This window comes from Oncorhynchus nerka, linkage group LG10 (assembly GCF_034236695.1).
Source record: "Oncorhynchus nerka isolate Pitt River linkage group LG10, Oner_Uvic_2.0, whole genome shotgun sequence".
Taxonomy (NCBI): Eukaryota; Metazoa; Chordata; class Actinopteri; order Salmoniformes; family Salmonidae; genus Oncorhynchus; species Oncorhynchus nerka.
Genome location: NC_088405.1, coordinates 33,891,976 through 33,908,335, shown reverse-complemented (window position 1 = coordinate 33,908,335; position 16,360 = coordinate 33,891,976). Strand labels below are relative to the sequence as shown.

At 43.1% G+C, this 16,360-nt stretch overlaps 1 protein-coding gene across 3 annotated transcripts in view; it reads right to left on the bottom strand.

Annotated features, from left to right (window-relative positions):
• Positions 1-14,688, bottom strand: part of usp54a (ubiquitin specific peptidase 54a) — a 92,282-nt gene extending 77,594 nt beyond the window's left edge. For 2 of the 3 annotated variants that reach the window (XM_029669620.2, XM_029669624.2), the window contains exon 1: positions 14,591-14,688. The gene's annotated coding sequence lies outside the window, so the exon portion shown is untranslated. Of the gene's footprint in view, positions 1-1,990; positions 2,167-14,590 lie in introns of those variants that run through there. The other variant, XM_029669621.2, reaches the window with a different exon arrangement.
• Between the last annotated feature and the right edge of the window lie 1,672 nt (positions 14,689-16,360).

Sequence of the window (16,360 nt, the reverse complement as noted above, 5' to 3'; positions counted from 1 at the left end):
GTGTGGAAGTAATCTTACCTGTGTTACCATGACCGATATGATTGCTATTACACAATACAATAAAATGATCTTTACAGAACTCCACCAATAACAACAATCTTTGGGAAATCCCATATGAACCATGCCAGTCACAAATGGTAGGCCTATATTGTGTCCTTCAATGACCAGCCATATATAAAATGGGGGTGAAAACTGGGTGAGGAATAGAAGGGTGGGGAATGAGAGACAGAGAGAGAGAGAGAGAGAGAGAGAGAGAGAGAGAGAGAGAGAGAAAGGGAGAGCAATAGATGCTGTGATGTTGGCCGTATGTGTTAATGAGCCTTGACTGCTTTCGACACAAAACGGCCAAAACCCACAGACACGCCTTGCCCCAGAGACGCTAAATTCTTATACCAAACCAACCCCTAGCCCCTACCTCATTAGCACTTCTGATATGAAATTAGTGTATATGAGCAATATGGCAACAACAAGAAATCCACCCAGCCTTTCAGAGGACATGACCTGGTGATGTCATTATGAGTCAACCAAATTCCTTCCATCATTCTCAGACATTAATCCAGACACCTGATGCAACAGTTGCACTGACAGATTATACATTTGATTGTGATGAGTTGAATGAGTTTAAAGCTTATGAAAGAAGAGTTTACCTATGGTTTCAGCAAAAAGAATGTTGTACACACCATTAGTATGTCAATACACCCCTTTCCTACAATGACACACAGACCATCACCCCACCACAACAGTGTGTGGGCCAGAGTGCAGCGAGTCCTGGCCTGTCATGGGCACCAAAGCCTGTTAACACGGTCCATTAGTTCTGGAGGTGAACCCAGTGTGAAGCAGACCGGTCTTGTAATGGTGAAATCAGTTCATTTGACTGATGTTCTGACGTTAAAGTGGAAGTCCAATGACAGTGGATCCGTCTGTCTCTATAACAAGTATTTGTGAAGAGATGACTGGTCAACATGTATAGCAATAGCCTAACAAAATATGAATCATCATGACTCATGATCACACTAATTCACAACATAATTATCACATAATGAAGAGGAAAATGACTAAGGCTAGTTTGATTAAACTACGGTCCATCTAACCCGTATCAATATAATACACTCATTTTAATTGAACAATAGAATATTAGTTTCAATTTCTCAATTACACACATTTATGTCAAACGTTACATGTGAATACACTATACAATGCAGCAAAGACAGCTGTTAGCCAGGGGAATCAGTATAATATCAAATTGAAATTATCAAAACAAACCAAATATATTGTCCTCATTCCAACCACCAAAGATAAATTAAGTAGCCTGAAGAGCAGGTGCGTCCAAACATATAGCTTATAGCGAACTCAATTTAGTCATGCCTGCTATTCTGTTATTTCGTAGGTAAAAGTTGATTTTGGAGATAAACGCTCTATATCACCATATTATGGAATAGCACAATCAAACGTAGAGTAGTTTACCGGAAGTCCCCATTCATTCATTCGAATAACATACTTTCAACGTTATGTGTTTATGTTGTTACATGAATCGCACCGATACATAGGAACATTTCGCGGTGTGCGACATTCCAATGTGAACAAGGGTGGATACATGAACGGATACATATAACATTTATGTTAAACCGTTTCTCGCGAGTGAAGTTTAAAGCATCTCGTTCGTCAACTCAACTCCCAGAGAACAATGAACAGATTCCGAGCAATGCAGCATCCCGTGCCTCAGTTCAACAGCTCTATATACCGTTAGTCACAGACAATGCGCAAGATCTAAAACTTCTACTCAGTGTTTCCCCTGCCTCTAGTTGGAACCACATCAACAACAAAAAACTCTGATAGTTATTCCTAAAAACTCAAAATAAAGGCTGTAAAGTTGTACGAAAGTAACGGTTCTGTGTAATAACAACATCCTAACCCAATGTGTATTTACATGTATTTTCAAAACAACAGATCAAAACACATTCCTCTAAAATAGTAGCGCGAACAAACTTACCTTTTCATTCGGGAAAATGTTTCCGGATAGCCTACGGTAGTAACCTTCGCTTCAGCTGCAGGATTCTCAAACACCCCCCAAAAATACCGCATAACCAATTTCAGCAGGCATTGAATTCTTCATAACGTGCTCTGTGAGACTGTGCTGGGTTGGAAGCTGGGCTGGGGGGAAGGGTGGCGCCATTACCTGCCGACCGAAACAACGCAGGCAGTCTCCCAAATCAAATCACAGTGGAGGGAGCGTTTGAGAAACAGACACGACACTTTTTTCCTGTTTGATGGTACTCGACCACGCAGACCGTAGCGATAAACATTTTGTACAGAAAAAAATATTACTCAGTTCAGCAGTGTTCTGCTGTGATAATGGTCATACTGAGTAGCTTAATAATAATGACTATACGATGTTAATAGTGGGAGGAAGTTGTAATTATATGTAGCCTCATCAACTTTGAAATAGGCTATTGGATAATTTGATATAAAATAATATTAGTAATCATGCAATTGAGTAACTAAAATAAATATTTCAAATCAAATGATATTTTATTAGTCACATGCGCAGAATACAACAGGTATACAACCAATAGCCTACTCACTGTAGACCTTACAGTGAAATGCTTACTTACTAGCCCCTAACCAACAATGCAGTTAAAAAAATAAGAATAAGAATAAGAAATAAAAGGAACAAGTAATTAAAGAGCAGCAGTAAAATAACTGTGGGGTAGAAGCTATTTAGAAGCCTCTTGGATCTAGACTTGGCACTCTGGTACAGTTTGCCGTGCAGTAGCAGAGAGAACAGTCTATGACTAGGGTGGCTGGAGTCTTTGACAATTTTTAGGGCCTTCCTTTGACACCGCCTGGTATAGAGGTCCTGGATGACAGGAAGTTTGGCCCCAGTGATGTACTGGGCCGTACACAATACCCTCTGTAGGACCTGGGTGTGCACTCAAATATTATGAGCTTCACCATACCCATTTTGAATTTGTCTGGATGGTGACATTAACCAGCCACAGACCTACTGTATATTCAGTAGAGGGTATGGAGGGTACGCTATTGACTTCTGTAATGATTAGAGCCATCACATGTCAAAATCAGTAGATGGCAACTAACTGGCCCCTATATTAGAACAGGTATTTCAGCAATCAGCATTGAGGGTGTTACGCATGCCTTGGGGTTGTAGCCAATTAGAATTAAAAAACGTGTCTAAATGGCCTCCCGAGTGGCGCAGCGGTCTAAGGAACGGCATCGCAGTGCTTGAGGTGTCACTGTCACAACCGGCCGTGACAGGGAGCCCCATAGGGCCCAGCATCGTCTGGGTTAGGGGAGGGTTTGGCCTGGGTTCTAGCAACTGCTTGTGGCGGGCCGGGCGCCTGCAGGCTAACTTCGGTTGTGAGTTGAATTGTGTTTCCTGCGACACATTGGTGTATCTGGCTTCCCGGTTAAGCGGGTGGGTGTTAAGGAGGGCGGTTTGGCGGGTCATATTTCACACGACTCGACCTTCGTCTCTCCCAAGCCCATTGGGGATTTGCAGCGATGAGTTGAAATTGGGAGAAAAAGGCGGTAAAATGCAACAACAACAAAAAGTATGTAAAAACTTGTCTAAAACTTGTGTAATTATCAAAGGTAAGTGACAAATTACCCACTGGGCAAAAACAGGTTGAATCAAAGTTGTTTCTACATCATTTCAACCCCAAAAAATGACATTGAAACAACGTGGGAAACTAATTGGACTTGCAAAACGTATTTTAACCTAAATCCAATGACATGGTGAAATGTTTTGTTGATTTCACATATTATTTACGTTAGTTGAAAACTCAACCAAATGTAAATCAAAAGTGGACGTTGAACTGACGTCTGTGCCCAGTGGGTAGTATTTCAGCTCTTGTGCTACTCTTGACATTGGGAATTACCCAAGCAGTTTACGCTATTGAGTACGCAACAGCTACCACACCACATTTCTAACACACAGCCATTTTCATTCTCAAGGAATGTTTACACCCAGTCTGAGGGCTACGCAGCTATGAGCCACATAGTCCTCTTCCACCCATAAGAATTAACAGGGCTATGTTACCCTTTAATCTGGAGCTCTGCCAGTCTGGGAACTCCTTAAATTTGAGCCAGTTTGCTACAGCAGGAAAACAATCCTGCAGCAACACAACATGAATGTGAATTATTATGTGGGTTATAATGAATGGATATTTTTGTAGGGGTTGATACATGTTTAGTAAGGGAAAATCAAGTCTGAAATTTCAAAGTGGAAATTAAAACTTCAGAAGCCTTTTTTAAACCTCAAACACACTACAATGTAAAAGTTCTCCTCCAACTGGGTGACGAAATTAAGATCCTACATCTGTACGGGTACTCCTCGATACAAATAGTATGAGGTGGTGTTCATTAGAAATGAATAACGCCACAGTTTCTCTGTTCAGTGTTCTTCATTAAAAGGTCCAATGCAGATGGTTTATCTCAATATCAAATCACTTCTGGCCAACAGTTAAGTACCTTACTGTGCTTGTGTTTAATTAACATGATACAAAATAAACAAAAAAAGCTTCTTCGCAAAGAGCAATTTCTCAAGTAATAGTTATAGTTTTCTTTTGCATTAGATGTGTCTCAATCAACAACATCCACCGATGTCGCACTTCCGCATCTGCGGTGAAAGCGCTAGAGAGTGTTTTTTCCCCAGATATCATGAAATCGGTCTTCTCACAAAACCGTCTGTAGGGACTGAACGGTTATGACCCCTCTATGGAAAGATGAGACTCTCATGAATATGATAGGGTTCTCCGTTTTGCTCTACGACACCCACAAGCGTCTTGGCACTCGTCTGAAGTCAGTACAGCCGATCTGCCAACTTCTGTCTGTCGCGTCTGAATAGTTTAGACTACTCGTCTGCAGTGGTGTAAAGTACTTAAGTAACAATGCTTGAAAGTACTACTTAAGTCGTTTTTTGGAGTATCTGTACTTTACTTTACTATTTATATTTTGTACAACTTTTACTTCATATATAACTTTTACTTCCATATAGTTTCCCTGACACCCAAAAGTACTCATTATATTTTGAATGCTTAGCAGGACATGAAAATGGTTTGATTCACACACTTATCAAGAGAACATTATTATTATTTTTTTAACTAAGCAAGTCAGTAAAGAACAAATTCTTATTTATAATAACTGCCTTGTTCAGGGGCAGAATGACATATTTTTACCTTGTCAGCTCTGGGATTCGATCTAGAAACCTTTTGGTTACTGGTCCGACTCTCTAACCACTAGGTTACCTGCCGCCCCGCTGATCTGGCGGACTCACTAAACACATGCTTCGTTTGTAAATTATGTGTGAGTGTTGGAGCGTGCCCCTGGCTATCCGTAAATGTAAAAAACAAGAAAATGGTGCTGTCTGGTTTACATAATATAAGGAATTTGAAATGACTTGTTGTAATGTTACATTGGAGCGAGCCGGTCGCATCCGCGCTTCGGTCTGCAGGTTGTATAACTTTTTCATTACATTTCATTACATTTCATTATAGTACAACGGTCTGATTTGTCTAATCTTAGCAATTTCTTCTTAGCTAGCTACATAGTCGTCGTTGTATCAAAGATAATTGCGTAATTATCGTATTTCGTCGTCTCCTATCTGCCCAACACGTTCACCGTCTACCGTAGCACTGTAGTAACTATCACACTCAACTGAACGACTTGATTAGTGTAGTGTTAGCTAGCTACATAGTTGTCTTTGCTGTCTTCGTATCCAAGATAATTGTGTAGTTTAGAGTGTGGAGTCTTAGAGTGATAATTGCGTTATTATCGTATTTCGTCGTCCTCCTATCTGCCTAGCAGCTAGCCAGCTAGCATACGTTCACCGGCTACCGTAGCACTGTAGTAACTATCACACTCAACTGAACGACTTGATTAGTGTAGTATTAGCTAGCTACATAGTTGTCTTTGCTGTCTTCGTATCCAAGATAATTGTGTAGTTAGAGTGTGTAGTCTTAGAGTGATTATCTTAATTTACCGAGGTTAGCTAGCCAGCTATTTTGTCGTCCTTAACGTAGGAGACACTCCTAGCTAGCCAATAGCCAGCCAACGTCTACTGAATAGAACTTTCGCATTCCGGTCGCATTCCGCTTCGCTCCACAGGTAGTATCATATTTTCATTTCATTTCATTACAGTCCCAACGGTGTGATTTGTTTGATCGTAGCTAGCTACATAGCCGTCTTTGTTCAAAGATAATTGTGTAGTCTAGAGCGATTTTCTAGATTAGCTAGCCAGCTATTGTCGTTCTCCTAACGCAACGTAACGTAACCAACACTGCTAGCTAGCCAGCTAGCCCCCGAAAAGCAGCATTGTAGAAACTTCACACTCAACGGAACGACTTGATTAGGGTAGTGTCAACAACGCAGCTAGCCTACCTCAGCAGTACTGTATCATTTTAATCATTTTAGTCAATTAGATTCTTGCTACGTAAGCTTAACTTTCTGAACATTCGAGACGTGTAGTCCACTTGTCATTCCAATCTCCTCTGCATTAGCGTAGCCTCTTCTCTAGCCTGTCAACTATGTGTCTGTCTATCCCTGTTCTCTCCTCTCTGCACAGACCATACAAACGCTCCACACCGCATGGCCGCGGCCACCCTAATCTGGTGGTCCCAGCGCGCACGACCCACGTGGAGTTCCAGGTCTCCGGTAGCCTCTGGAACTGCCGATCTGCGGCCAACAAGGCAGAGTTCATCTCAGCCTATGCCTCCCTCCAGTCCCTCGACTTCTTGGCTCTGACGGAAACATGGATCACCACAGACAACACCGCTACTCCTACTGCTCTCTCTTCGTCCGCCCACGTGCTCTCGCACACCCCGAGAGCTTCTGGTCAGCGGGGTGGTGGCACCGGGATCCTCATCTCTCCCAAGTGGTCATTCTCTCTTTCTCCCCTTACCCATCTGTCTATCGCCTCCTTTGAATTCCATGCTGTCACAGTTACCAGCCCTTTCAAGCTTAACATCCTTATCATTTATCGCCCTCCAGGTTCCCTCGGAGAGTTCATCAATGAGCTTGATGCCTTGATAAGCTCCTTTCCTGAGGACGGCTCACCTCTCACAGTTCTGGGCGACTTTAACCTCCCCACGTCTACCTTTGACTCATTCCTCTCTGCCTCCTTCTTTCCACTCCTCTCCTCTTTTGACCTCACCCTCTCACCTTCCCCCCTACTCACAAGGCAGGCAATACGCTCGACCTCATCTTTACTAGATGCTGTTCCTCCACTAACCTAATTGCAACTCCCTCCAAGTCTCCGACCACTACCTTGTATCCTTTTCCCTCTCGCTCTCATCCAACACTTCCCACACTGCCCCTACTCGGATGGTATCGCGCCGTCCCAACCTTCGCTCTCTCTCCCCCGCTACTCTCTCCTCTTCCATCCTATCATCTCTTCCCTCTGCTCAAACCTTCTCCAACCTATCTCCTGATTCTGCCTCCTCAACCCTCCTCTCCTCCCTTTCTGCATCCTTTGACTCTCTATGTCCCCTATCCTCCAGGCCGGCTCGGTCCTCCCCTCCCGCTCCGTGGCTCGATGACTCATTGCGAGCTCACAGAACAGGGCTCCGGGCAGCCGAGCGGAAATGGAGGAAAACTCGCCTCCCTGCGGACCTGGCATCCTTTCACTCCCTCCTCTCTACATTTTCCTCCTCTGTCTCTGCTGCTAAAGCCACTTTCTACCACTCTAAATTCCAAGCATCTGCCTCTAACCCTAGGAAGCTCTTTGCCACCTTCTCCTCCCTCTTGAATCCTCCTCCCCCTCCCCCCTCCTCCCTCTCTGCAGATGACTTCGTCAACCATTTTGAAAAGAAGGTCGACGACATCCGATCCTCGTTTGCTAAGTCAAACGACACCGCTGGTTCTGCTCACACTGCCCTACCCTGTGCTCTGACCTCTTTCTCCCTCTCTCTCCAGATGACATCTCGCGTCTTGTGACGGCTGGCCGCCCAACAACCTGCCCGCTTGACCCTATCCCCTCCTCTCTTCTCCAGACCATCTCCGGTGACCTTCTCCCTTACCTCACCTCGCTCATCAACTCATCCCTGACCGCTGGCTACGTCCCTCCCCGTCTTCAAGAGAGCGAGAGTTGCACCCCTTCTGAAAAAACCTACACTCGATCCCTCCGATGTCAACAACTACAGACCAGTATCCCTTCTTTCTTTTCTCTCCAAAACTCTTGAACGTGCTGTCCTTGGCCAGCTCTCCCGCTATCTCTCTCAGAATGACCTTCTTGATCCAAATCAGTCAGGCTTCAAGACTAGTCATTCAACTGAGACTGCTCTTCTCTGTATCACGGAGGCGCTCCGCACTGCTAAAGCTAACTCTCTCTCCTCTGCTCTCATCCTTCTAGACCTATCGGCTGCCTTCGATACTGTGAACCATCAGATCCTCCTCTCCACCCTCTCCGAGTTGGGCATCTCCGGCGCGGCCCACGCTTGGATTGCGTCCTACCTGACAGGTCGCTCCTACCAGGTGGCGTGGCGAGAATCCGTCTCCTCACCACGTGCTCTCACCACTGGTGTCCCCCAGGGCTCTGTTCTAGGCCCTCTCCTATTCTCGCTATACACCAAGTCACTTGGCTCTGTCATAACCTCACATGGTCTCTCCTATCATTGCTATGCAGACGACACACAATTAATCTTCTCCTTTCCCCCTTCTGACGACCAGGTGGCGAATCGCATCTCTGCATGTCTGGCAGACATATCAGTGTGGATGACGGATCATCACCTCAAGCTGAACCTCGGCAAGACGGAGCTGCTCTTCCTCCCGGGAAGGACTGCCCGTTCCATGATCTCGCCATCACGGTTGACAACTCCACTGTGTCCTCCTCCCAGAGCGCTAAGAACCTTGGCGTGATCCTGGACAACACCCTGTCGTTCTCAAATAACATCAAGGCGGTGGCCCGTTCCTGTAGGTTCATGCTCTACAACATCCGCAGAGTACGACCCTGCCTCACACAGGAAGCGGCGCAGGTCCTAATCCAGGCACTTGTCATCTCCCGTCTGGATTACTGCAACTCGCTGTTGGCTGGGCTCCCTGCCTGTGCCATTAAACCCCTACAACTCATCCAGAACGCCGCAGCCCGTCTGGTGTTCAACCTTCCCAAGTTCTCTCACGTCACCCCGCTCCTCCGCTCTCTCCACTGGCTTCCAGTTGAAGCTCGCATCCGCTACAAGACCATGGTGCTTGCCTACGGAGCTGTGAGGGGAACGGCACCTCAGTACCTCCAGGCTCTGATCAGGCCCTACACCCAAACAAGGGCACTGCGTTCATCCACCTCTGGCCTGCTCGCCTCCCTACCACTGAGGAAGTACAGTTCCCGCTCAGCCCAGTCAAAACTGTTCGCTGCTCTGGCCCCCCAATGGTGGAACAAACTCCCTCACGACGCCAGGACAGCGGAGTCAATCACCACCTTCCGGAGACACCTGAAACCCCACCTCTTTAAGGAATACCTAGGATAGGATAAAGTAATCCTTCTCACCCCCCCCCTTAAAAGACCTAGATGCACTATTGTAAAGAGGCTGTTCCACTGGATGTCATAAGGTGAAAGCACCAATTTGTAAGTCGCTCTGGATAAGAGCGTCTGCTAAATGACTTAAATGTAAATGTAAATGTTATACAAGTACTTTTACTTTTGATACTAAAGTATATTTTAGCAATTAAATGTACTTCTGATACTTAAGTACATTTAAAACCAAATACTTTTAGACTTTTACTCAAGTAGGATTTTACTGTGTGACTTCACTTGAGTCATTTTCTATTAACTTATTTTTTACTTTTACTCAAGTACAACAATAGGGTACTTCTTCCACCACTGCTCTCACAAACATGTCAGTTGTTTTGAACTAGGATGCCCACTACAAGACTCGTCTGAAGTTCCCCATCATCAGCTGAAAACATTAATGGGAGTACAGTCGGAAGTCGGAAGTTTACATTCACTTAGGTTGGAGTCATTAAAACTCGTTTTTCAACCACTCCACAAATTCTCTTGCTAACAAACTATAGCTTTGGCAAGTCGGTTAGGACATCTACTTTGTGCATGACACAAGTAATTTTTCCAACAATTGTTTACAGACATGTTGTGGGGGTGCTTTGTTGCAGGAGGGACTGGTGCACTTCACAAAATAGATGGCATCATGAGGTAGGGAAAATTAGGTGGATATATTGAAGCAACATCTCAAGACATCCGTCAGGAAGTTAAAGCTTGGTCGCAAATGGGTCTTCCAAATGGACAATGACCCCAAGCATACTTCCAAAGTTGTGGCAAAAAGGACAACAAAGTCAAGGTATTGGAGTGGCCATCACAAAGCTCTGACCTCAATCCTATAGAAATTTGTGGGCAGAACTAAAAAAGCGTGTGCGAGCAAGGAGGCCTACAAACCTGACTCAGTTACACCAGCTCTGTCAGGAGGAATGGGCCAAAATTCACCCAGCTTATTGTGGGAAGCTGGTGGAAGGCTACCCGAAACGTTTGACCCAAGTTAAACAATTTAAAGGCAACGCTACCAAATACTAATTGAGTGAAATAAACCATTCTCTTTACTATTATTCTGACATTTCACATTCTTAAAAAAACGTGGTGATCTTAACAGGCCTAAAACAGGGAATTTTTACTTAGATTAAATGTTAGGAATTGTGAAAACCTGTGTTTAAATGTATTTGGCTAAGGTGTATGTAAACTTCCGACTTCAACTGTATATATGGAGACTGTTTAGTTCCAAAAATAAAGGGTTTAAATACATGTAAAAAAAAAAAAAAAAGCTTTTAAAAGTGTTTCCTAATCTTTCTTATATATTTTCCTTGAGATTTGTATATGTTGTTCCATGTAGTGAATCTGTTATACAATGCGTTTGTATAGGCTAATAGCAGTAAGGACAAATAAATAAAAAATATATAGTTCAACGGGTCTTAAAATTCCAAATCCAGTAGCAAAATGATCCTTGGTATGACCTTCTTAAAGCAATTCCATATAGTTTAGTAGAACCCCCCCAGACAGGGTTTATACTGTAATGGTTTAACTAATTTAGCATCTGGTGATGTCACCAGATAGGCAAAAACTCCATTCCACCAAAGCACGCTGAAATGTCAGGTGTTCTTGTCAAACAACTCTTACACGAAAAATGTATTATCATGATTTTCACAATTTCAAACTATTATTCCAACCTCTTAGTTTGGAAATATATATGAAACACAGGAAATCAAGTTTTGACTGCACAGGGCCTTTAACTCTGATCAAGCTTTGTGACTGTGTTATGGTGTTAGTGGCACACAGCCAAGCTGTGATATCTTTAATCCAACAGTGGTTGTTTTCAAAGGTGGCAAATGTCCAATCCAGAGAGAGACCATAAGGCGACTTTGAACTCTGAGACGAGTCTGTCATAACAGCGTGAGTCGATTCACACAACGTGACTGGAAACAGTTTTCACACGAAACTGTTTATGACTAAATAGGTGGATGATTTTCAGTATATTCCACAGAGGAAGGAAGGGAGGAGAGAGACCGGCCGACATTAAACTTTATATTGGCGGATGAATAGTTGTGTGAACCCTCAGGGTGTGAGGCTTTACTTGTAAAATGATAGGGCAAGGAGGGATTGTGGGGAAAATGTAACTTTTTAATGCAGGGAGAAAAGTTCCACGCACCACCATACAGCACATGAGGTAGTGCTTATCACAAGGGACATTTGTGGAACTTCACATAAGGAGAAGCTTAGGTAAACACATTGTTAAAGGCAGTAATCGTGTTAAGTCAACAAATACTGTGTTTGACTGCCTACACACTCCCTGCTACAATTCCATAGCACCACATACTATATAGAAAGCTGTAGCTGTGGTGTGAAAGGAGGACAAAATCATTCAAACCCTAATGAGAAAATACAAAGAGTTCATCTGAAGGAAGTCCGTGTTAGCACTAGGAGCATGGAGCACAACACAATCTGATCCATTATAAGTCACGTTAGGCTACTTTGTGTGTCACATTTTTTTATACAGTTCTCTGAGAAAAACACAACAATATGATTGAAATACCACAATTGTGTGACTCAACGTGATCATCAAGAAAAGGCCTATTGGACTCTGTTCTAAGCTTTCCTCCTTTGTTGGGAGCTTGTAATTTGAGAGGATTGGTCCGTTTTTTTTTTTATCCCTTTCCAGCTAATTTGCAGTGCAACAGGTGCCTGCTCCAACTCTTATCTGCATCCATCACCCGGATCAAATAAACACTTTTGAAAGCTGCAGCACAGCCTGTAATCTGCACACGAATGAAATAAAGCCCAGAGAATATCACAAACACAACCTAGAAAACAAAGTGTACCACGTGAATGCTACTGGGTGTCCTATACGAACAGTTCCAGAGGAGATGCCCCTCTACTCCAAGAAAAGTCAATGATTACTCCAATAAAATTAAAATAAATAAGGGACACAATCTGCAAGTTGTGTCAAGCTTTGATTCAGGAATTAGAACACTTTCTCACAATAGGCCATTCATTCAGAAGACAAAAGCTGTTATTTGAAAACAAAGCATTAGCCCCACAATGCACCGGCGTTCTGCTCAAACAGGAGTTTCCTCTTCTCCAAAGGCCCCCACTCAGCCTGCTAACAAAGAGGGGGTCCACATCCAGACCAATTAAAAAGGGTTTTGTTTTGCTTTTTCAACAAATATGTTTTTTGTGTGCGTGTGTATGTTTCTGGGAGAGAGAGACAAGAGTAAGATTGTTTTTACGCTGTATAAGTTTGCTCCAGTTAATATATCATACTTGAAAGGCTCATATGCCTCTATGTAATAACAAAAATACATAACCTTTTGTGTCATAATAATCTAATACCTGAGCATAACAGGGATATTCAAAATTATTAATAGTAACAAAGTGTGGAAACACAAAATTAGGGGACTTGGTATTTTGACGGTAAAATGCCAAACAAAATAGGAACTTAACTTCTCTCAAGCGTTCCAAACAAAGACGAGTAATTGAGATATGTGTCATATGACTCTGTGACAGGCCATATGGTACAGTAGACCCACGGTACAGTACCTTATTTCACTGTGTCCACTGACTCCACTTCCTGAATGACATCATCCGACCTAGCTCTTAGACAGCCACCTTGGCTGAGATACTGTTTACTCACAGTCATATGATGGTACCTAAACACACACACACCCTAGGGCTGTTCTCAGTCATACCACCCTGAGGCAATTGGTTAGACAACACACCTATTAAGTAAAAGCCGTGCCCTTCTAATAGGTACCTTATCATTCAAAGAGGTTTCCTAGGACTGTTTTGCCCTTCTTAGTCATTTGACCTTCTTAGTCATTTGAGTCACACAGATTGAGAGAGTATCTTTCAAGGTTTCCCATGAGGCACTTTTTGAAGGGGAAGTTGCCTAGTTTTCTCTGTATGTAAATGTCAGGAAAAGATATATGACCATATTCACCACAATAATGGGGCAATAGATTCAGGAGGCGTCTCTCAACCAAAAGTTTTTAACATTGAGATTGGGGAAGAAATTGCTTGGATCCCACGGTTTCATACATTTACTAATATGCAAATAGTCCTTGGATGAAGCCCAGTGGACTGAGCTGGGAGCATGGTGAGTAATGCAGCTGGCCTATGCACTGATCTACTTCAGGTTACTATTTTAAGGGGCATAAATTCAACAATAAGTAAGGGATATTCAACGAAGGGCTATGCATTCTATGGAAAATAATGAACGATGTGAAGTTGCCACGGAGTTGCATAATTTTCCAGAGAACGCATAGAGCCCTGAGTTGATTATCCCTTTTATACCACGGCTATAATTTAACACTAGAAATGTGTTAACACGCTAGAAATGTCATAGCTTGCTATTATGAAAATCAAATTCAATAACACCAATGCTGTTTTCAATTCGACTTTCACTTTCAAAAGCTTTTCAAAATGTAAAAATGAACTATAGCCATTGAATTCTACTGTGCAACTACACCGTTCATTACAGGGAAATAATGCACGCTCTGGAATCTCCTTCAAGCCAATGAGAAAGGAGTATTCAACAATGACATGGCATAAAGGACATTATAAACTGGGTGATTCAAGCCCTGAATGCTGATTGGCTGAAAGTGTAACACGGGTATGACAGCACATTTATTTGAACTGTTCTACTTTTTACTGTTACTGTTTGTAACCAGTTTATAATAGCAATAACGCACCTCGGGGTTGGAACAGCCTTGAGCCGTGGTGTATTGGCCATATACCACACCCCCTCGGGCCTTATTGCTGAATTAAATTAGCAAAGCATCTTTTTAAACAAGGTTGTGGCTTCTCACATTAGCATTCAGTTACTTATTCAAGAGACAGCTGTAGTCATCACATCTATACTTATAACTAAAATATGCTTTCCCCAAAAATACACTATTCATGCCCCACAAGGGATTACTGGCGGAGAAACATACAGTCTGTGATGTCTGCTGCTCAGTGATGCTTCGCTCCCATCCTGTCACACCTGCTAAGCTACTTGTGAAACAGGCTTTCCCGACTGTAAGACAACCCCTTATCTTGACAAAAGTGCAGTTTCAATAACAGACAGCTCTTTTCTGTACTTACTTATATCAACGTGCCGCCTGGGAGGCATCTGCACTCCGGTCTCTCTAGCAGCTGTGAGGTGTGATAGTGGAGCCGCCACAGCGTAGGTCTTCCCAGGTGACACTGAAATAATGACATCATCCCTGTCAGCACATACCTGTTTCCTCAGGAAGCCCCTCCCACCTCCCCTCTGTACACCTATTAAAGAGACAGACACTCAGCAGGGCTGCCAGGAAAGAGGAAACACACTGAACTTGACAGGGCTCCCCATACAATGAGTCTGTTTACATAACCTCTACAAGCGCTGAGATACACAAGGCATTATATAAGATGAAGAATTTATGCTGTGCTTCAGTATAAAGGGAACTTTGGGAACAGTTCTAACATGTATTTTACAGTTGTACATTTGAGTCATTTAGCAGACGTTCTTATCCAGAGCGACTTACAGTAGTGAGGGCATACATTTTCCTACTGGTCCCCCGTGGGAATCAAATCCACAACCCTGGCGTTGTAAGTGCCATGTTCTACCAACTGAGCCACACGGGACACGGTTTTATACATTTTGAAGGGTGTTTGTTTCATGGCTCTTTTGGTGTTTCTCGATTTTCAAATACACAGTAAGCATTTAGTAATGTTAAATTATGGACGAGGTCTAGCTGAGAAAAATGTCTCCCCTTCCTATAGTCAGTGACACAGACTGCAAGACATAAACACTGTATAATCATTGAATACATGTGTGATATTGCTGTTTGCCATGTGCTCATCCCTCTAAATCACTTTAATATTTATGAATCTCACACACCGTGCCTCATTGAATCATAGCTTCAATTCAAATGTATGGCAAGGCAATAGGCAAGCAAAAGAGTTATTGATGATGCGTCTCTGCCATTAGTTGGTCTGCGAGTGGTTAATAAATATCAATATTTCATAGCTTACTTGTTGATTGGATGGATTGAGTAGCAATAAGTATCTTTAACACTCAATGTTGAGGCACATAGTGAGGTCTGCACAACGCATCACCGGGGGCAAACTACCTGCCCTCCAGGACACCTACACCACCTGATGTCACAGGAAGGCCAAAAAGATCATCAAGGTAAACAACCACCCGAGCCACTGCCTGTTCACCCCGCTATCATCCAGAAGGCGAGGTCAGTATGTCACGTTCTGACCATAGTTCCTGTGTGTTTTCCTTGTTTTAGTGTTGGTCAGGACGTGAGCTGGGTGGGCATTCTATGTTGTGTATCTGGTTTGTCTATTTCTATGTTTGGCCTGATATGGTTCTCAATCAGAGGCAGGTGTTAGTCATTGTCTCTGATTGGGAACCATATTTAGGTAGCCTGTTTTGTGTTGGGATTTGTGGGTGGTTGTTTCCTGTCTTTGTGTTTTATGCACCAGTTAAGACTGTTTCGGTTTTCACGTTTATTGTTTTGTATCCTGTTCATGTTTGAGTTATCTTATTAAATTAACATGAACTCTAACCATGCTGCGTTTTGGTCCGCCTCTCCTTCCCAGGAAGAAAGCTGTTACACAGTAGAGGTGCATCAAAGCTGGGACCAAGAGACTGAAAAACAGCTTCTATCTCAAGGCCATCAGACTGTTAAACAACCATCACTAACATTGAGTGGCTGCTGCCAACATACTGACTCAAATCTCTAGCCACTTTAATAATTAAAAATTGGATGTAATAAATGTATCACTAGTCACTTTAAACAATGCCACTTTATATCATGTTTACATACCCTACATTACTCATCTCATATGTATATACTGTACTCTATACCATCTACTGCC